Raw genomic sequence first — 6,000 nt, forward strand, 5'->3', positions numbered from 1 at the left:
ATCGCTGCATCTCAGGCACGTGTCCAACGAGCTCCTCTTTGCCTTATGAAAAGAAAAAGGTTTGTGTTTCCCTGTGCAGAAAAAACAGCAGAAGAATCAAAAGCGTTTAGGTTAGGAAAGACCTCGAAGATACAAAATCCAAGCATAAATTATAAGGTTTAATACACCCTTTTTCCCTGCCGAATGCCACAGCATCCCTGCGCTCACACTTTCTAAGCAAGCTGAGACCCAAACTGTGGCTAGGTGAAGCATTGTTCTGATAGGGAAGATGTGTGCTGATGTCTTTACAATTCCATGGCAGAGGGGATGGGTGTTAACTGGATCAACTTCAAGCTGCAGGTTTGAATATGTCACAGTCTGACTCTGGGTAAATGCCAGGAATTGCCACATGACATCTGCTCAGGGCCCAGAAACAGAAAAATCCTGAAACACCAAACGGGTCTGCACAAGCCTGAGTTTCTGAACTTTGGGATAAAATGACAAGTTCAAGGGGGAAATATGTGGTAGGCAGTTCGGGAAGGCTGTGCCTTCCTAGGACGTCAGCCAGTGGGGGAAGGAACAGGGCAACACATGGACGGGAGTTTGGGATAAAAGGGGGCTGCACCCCCCGAAACCTCGAGAAAGAAAACCCCGCAGGCGTGTGCCTCATCGGATTCTCTCCCTTTATTCGAATAAAATCACAGGACTCCTCTGTCTCCTTTATGGATGTTGTCTTTTCATAGCATGGTTTCCTGTACATGACTAAAGCCCATCTCTCTGGCCCTATAAACAGCAATCCAAAATGAGCCCCAAAATGAGGAGCAGCTCCTCCCTCTGAGTGAGGCCTCTCCAAGCTGGGAAATCTCCCATTTGCTGAACTTGGGGGATCCCCAAAAAACGAGGCACCTCCCACTCCTCGAGGCTCAACCTGCGGCGTTAAACACACGATCTCTACGATGGTATGGCAAAGACCCCTTTATTGCAAAAATCCAGGGTTCCTAAACCGTTCATTTGTTATGAATTTACATACTTGTGAGGCATAACAGATGTGTTTAACCAACTGCTATAGACCATGATAGGAACAGGCATCAGGTACAACCACCCACGAGCTCCACGGTGAGAGCACTTATTGGTACTAATAATTGTTTTACAATTATGTAACTTGTTTTTCACCTCCAGCTTGGCTGAGTCGTTCCCAGAATGCTTTTCTAGTTCGCCAAAGTAACAGAAGTGAGCAAGGATTTTACAAGGGCAGCAAGGCCCTCACTTTGCAAGGCCTTTCTGCTCTGCAACATCAACCCTTCCCTCTCTGGGGAGACGGAAATGGATCCAGAGTGAGCATTTCGCTGCACTCGAGGGGAATTCCTGACAGCTCCCTGGCACTGACTCTTTCTGTGTGCACACACTGTGCCTGTGTTTTGGCAAATGTGGCAGAAATGCTGCTCTGAGGTGTTTGAGTGCCTCGGATATCTGACTGAATCAGGCCTGTAAGTGAGGTTAAGTTAGAGTTATAAACCAAGTTAAATGCTGCTAAGTGTTGTTCCTCTGTTAAGTGGCTAAATTTGACCTTAAAATCATAACTCAGGTTCAATGTTGTTAAGTGTTACTCCTCTGTTAAATTGTTAAATTAAAGCATAAGTCAGGCTAAATGTTAAGTGTTACTCCTCCATTAAATTGTTAAGGTTTAAGCCAAGTTAAATTCTACCAAATGTTGTTCCGCTGTTCAGTTGAGACATCAGTGAAGGCATAAGTTAAGCTATAGATTCAGAGAACTTAAAATACCGATAAGTTTGAGTGCTGTGAAGCTTTTACACCTGGTTTCTTTTTATCCTCCTCCTCAGCATGCTTTCACACACCCACAGTGTTCTTCGCTCCCTTTCCAGTTTAATATCCTGCGATTTGTCTGGGTTTTTTTGCTTATTTCCCCTTGATGTGCCTTGACTGCCCCGTAAGCAGCAGGGTGACTCTTGCCAAAGAACTCTGTCATTCTGTCGCTTAAGATTAAATCTGGCTTTTGCAGATCCCCTCGGGGCTCGTTTATTAACAACTGCAAACACCCATTTTTCACAGCTGATTTTCTGGTTTCAGAGGCATTTCCTGGTTCGGGGGACAGGTGAGAGTTTGGGATGACCTGGAGCTGAAGGTGCTGAGAGCTGTGGGTGAGTCTGGGATGGAGCAGAAACCCCACAAAAGTCGTGACATGAGCTGGCTGTGATCCCAGTCCCTGTGTGGGGAGGATAAAGGGAAGCCTGGAAAGGAGAGAGGAGCGGGAAGAAGGTGTTTTTGTAGGATTTATTTTACTAGTCATTCTCCTGCTGTGATTTGTTTGATAATCAATTCAATTAATTTCCTCAAATCGCTTCTGTTACAACCATGAGTGATGTCTCCCCACCCTTATCCTGACCCTCCAGCCTTTCCTTGTGTGAAAGGTATCACTGTCCTGTTAACATTTAAAAGATTTAATAAAGCAAAGTAACAGCGCTGGGTGCTTGGCAATTAACCAGAAGGATACCTGATATTGATGGAGATAAGCTTGAAAAACCTTTTCTATTGCAGCAGTCTAATACATATTCCTACTGTTTCCTGCCTAGGGTGAGGAGGGCACTGACAGAGCAGCTTTGGTCTCTCTCAGGCATCCCCTGGGCTCCTGCAGGGAGACTCTGCTCCATCCCGGACTCACCACAGCAGTTCTTTGGCCTCCTGAGTGCCCCAGAACATTCCAGGCTCATTCCTCTCCCGACATTTTGAGATGCTGGGGGGAATGTGGGAGCCAACAGGGAGGATGTGGGAGCTGCTGCCACCATCGCTGCACAACAATTCAGGTGGAGCCCAGTGCCTCCGCCAGAGGGTGGAATTTCACAATGGAATGATGGAATCCTGTGAGGCACTGCACAGAGTCCCTCAGGAACAGGCCGGGAGTCCCGCCGGGAGCAACTGCCATGGCTCTGAGGGGCTTCCCACGGGCTCGGGGTCTCTCTGAGGTATCTCTGCTCCAGCCTGGGCTCCTGCCGGGGCTGCAGGAAGTCTCTGCTCCATCCCGGACTCACCACAGCAGTTCCTTGGCCTCCTGCCCAGCCCGGGACATTCCAGGGCAATCCCGAGTCTGACTTTGAGGCTCTGGGGAGCTTCAAGCCCCTCAGAGATCCTTTTATAGAACCCGCCCAAAGCCCACCCCTCACTCCCATTGGCTGATGTTCCCGCCCAAACACCACCACTCCTTTTGATTGGCTGAATCTCCCGCCACTCCTTGATCTCGAGCTCTGATTGGTCAGAACGCGGCTGAGGGACAATCCCGCCTTGTCCCCACATTGCCTTGATTTCCCCCAAAAAGCCAAAATCTCCCCAAACTCTTGAGCTGAGCGGAGGAACAGACATGGTTTGGGCAGAAAACTCCCAAATCGTTGTTCCCCAGGCTGGGAAGGACAAACGGAACCAAACTGATTTGGGAGCTCCCAGCAGCTCCTCTCTGCCGGCCCAGCTGAAGGCCTCGCTGGCTGCTGGAGGCTGCACGGGCAGACTGGGAGCACTGGGAGCACTGGGAAGAGGCTCTGGCTCGGCACGCAGCCCCCGGGGCAGGGGGAGCAGGGCAAGGGACAGAGCTGCAGGTATTGCAGGGAGAGGAGGGACAGTGCAGCTTTGACAAGCATTTATTGTGAAAGTAATAAAACAATACTGTAAATAACAACAACAGCAACATTGGCACCATAACTACTGATGGAGGTCACACAAGGATGTCTCAAAGAATGCTCTGAGCTGGAAGGGACCACAAGGATTAGTCCAGTCCTTAAGGAAATGGCCCAGGTGGGGTCAAATCCACACCTTGGCATTATCGCTACCTTACACCAAGGAAGGTCACATTCATATGAAGTACCTGTTCATAGTCTGTATACAAAGAGGTAGATCAATGTATAGATACAGGATTAGCGTAGAAATACGGTATTAGGAGAATGTGCTTGAAATCTCTTCCCACAGACTTGTATCGGTATCTATAGAAAAGATCACTATAGAAACATGTAGGGCAAGAGAAACAGGAAGCCTAGAATGACTCCAGAGGTAGAAAGCAACCCCCAGCCCAGACAGCCACATAGCAGCTTCCACATCATTTCCTCCTCCTGCAGGTTCATCTCCTGCAGAACAAGCACTGAGATGACACTGAGGATCAGTGCAAGGCAGATGTTGCAGCTGAGGAAAAACATCCCCATGCTGGGGGAAGAGGTGAAGATCACTCCCCGAACAGAGATCTTTTCTCCATCGCGTTACAGATGAGTTTGGGGTCTGCTGTAGATATAGGGCAGTGGATTTGAGCAGGGCTGTCTCCCAAGATAATTCTCAGCCAAGTGCACACACCCTGCATTGCCCAGGACACGAACCCTGCAGGGAGGAGCAGAGACAGCGCTGGAACCTCAGGGAGACACTTTGTGCCCCTGTGCCCCCAGGCCCTGCCTGTGCCCCCCAGAACTCACAAGGAGCTGAAGCTGCTGCCATCCACCCACTGCAGCCGCTGGTCCTTTCTGTGCAGCCTGAGCCAGGAATCGTCGTTCTTGCAGAGGTGAAAGAGGAGCTCCTGGCAAGGAGAGAGGAGCCAACAGTCAGAGCTGCACCCCTAGCCCAGGAGCTCCCCAGGCTCCCCTCAGCCACCCCAAAATCCCTCACTCACCATTTCCTTATTTTTGAGCACAGCGAGGGAGGCTGCAAGCTCGGAGCACTGACTCTGAGCCTGATCCCAGGTGATATGATCCCTCGAGAGGAACTAGCAGATCCCGTCGTACCCAACCCAGCCATGGGGACAGGCCAGCAGCCGTGCAGTGTCAGGGGTAACTGAAGTAACTGCAGTCTCTCCATGTCTTCTCCCTGCAGAGCGAACAGAAGGTCTGAGGATTCTCCCCTCACGGAGAAGCCCGAGCTCCCATTGGCTGATTTTCCCGCTCAAACTCACTGCCCCACCGATTGGCTGCTTCAGCCGCCACTCCTCGTTCTCGCACGCTGATTGGTCAGAGCGGGGCTGAGGGACGATCCCGGCCGTGAGGGAGCAGTGAGCCCGCAGTGCCCCGAGGGGTTGGGCTGAGGCTGCTGCTCCTCCTTACCTGACACAGCAGCCAAGGACACCGCCAGAGCCACAGCCAGGAGCAGGAGCAGAGTCAGCATCAGCAGGGTGAGCACGGTATGGGATCTGCTCCACTCAACAGGAGCTGGAAAGAGGCATAGGCTGTGAGCATGGAGCTGTCCTGAGCAGGCCCAGCCCTCACATCTCCCACCTAACGCCCAGGGAGCACAGGAGGGACCCTCAGCCCGTGTGCCACTCACTGAGCTGGCAGCATGAACAGGGACAAGGGACACAGCCAGGGGACAGCCAGGGTATGAGAACTGCCCAAAGCCAGGTGTGTCAGTCCAGCAGAGCACCAGGCCTCTTGCAGAGCCCTGGACACAGCCACACCCTGCCAGCCCTGTGCTCACACTGTCCATTGTCCCCTCCCTACAGGCCACAGCGCTGGCCCTGCACTCACCCAGATTTCTTCCGAGGCTCTTTCTGTGTGTGACTCCCATTGCTGATCCATCCTGGCACTTCTCTCCAATGCCATTCCTGAGCTGCGATTCACTCTGCCCCAAGAGAGAAGCAGCTTCTCCCTGCCTGTGCCCAGCAGGGTCTGGCAGCTGAGGCAGCTCTGTCCCCCTGGTTGCTGATCCATCCTGGGCACCCAGGGCATCCTCGGGAATCTCAACAGCGGCTCTGTACACGATGAGAGGCCCCGGCTGGTGTTGGCTCTGGAAGGCACTGCCGGCTTGTCGCTGTTGAGCAGCTAGCAGAGTAATGAATGCATCGGTTCTCAGTGGCAAGAAGGAATGACCTTTATTGTTTTGATTTCATCACATTTATAGAGTTCTCAAAAGTCACCCAGATTGGTCAGTCAGAAGCCTTCCCCCAGTCCTGATTGGCCAGGCCTGCACTGTCCAAGTTCTGGGACACTGTTCCAAAACATCCAAACTTTATCTTTATTTACAAAAACACAAGAAAACTTCCCA

At 51.5% G+C, this 6,000-nt stretch overlaps 2 protein-coding genes, 1 long non-coding RNA gene and 1 pseudogene across 4 annotated transcripts in view; 2 read left to right on the top strand and 2 right to left on the bottom strand.

Annotated features, from left to right (window-relative positions):
- LOC146421301 (uncharacterized) overlaps positions 1 to 6,000 on the top strand; it is a 167,787-nt pseudogene that overhangs the window by 145,934 nt on the left and 15,853 nt on the right. The gene's annotated exons all lie outside the window — the stretch shown is intronic.
- LOC146421311 (uncharacterized) overlaps positions 1 to 6,000 on the top strand; it is a 141,095-nt gene that overhangs the window by 49,474 nt on the left and 85,621 nt on the right. The gene's annotated exons all lie outside the window — the stretch shown is intronic.
- Positions 1 to 6,000, bottom strand: part of LOC146421312 (uncharacterized) — a 107,251-nt gene that overhangs the window by 36,522 nt on the left and 64,729 nt on the right. The window lies entirely within an intron of this gene.
- On the bottom strand, positions 3,611 to 5,730 carry LOC146421315 (uncharacterized). Its single transcript, XR_014848736.1, has 4 exons — positions 5,484 to 5,730; positions 5,064 to 5,168; positions 4,443 to 4,830; positions 3,611 to 4,350 (listed from the first exon to the last, which is right to left on the bottom strand). It is a non-coding gene; the product is annotated as an uncharacterized LOC146421315 (long non-coding RNA).

The sequence above is a fragment of the Lichenostomus cassidix genome, unplaced genomic scaffold, assembly GCF_008360975.1.
Source record: "Lichenostomus cassidix isolate B80296 unplaced genomic scaffold, HeHo_3.0 HiC_scaffold_33, whole genome shotgun sequence".
NCBI lineage: Eukaryota > Metazoa > Chordata > Aves > Passeriformes > Meliphagidae > Lichenostomus > Lichenostomus cassidix.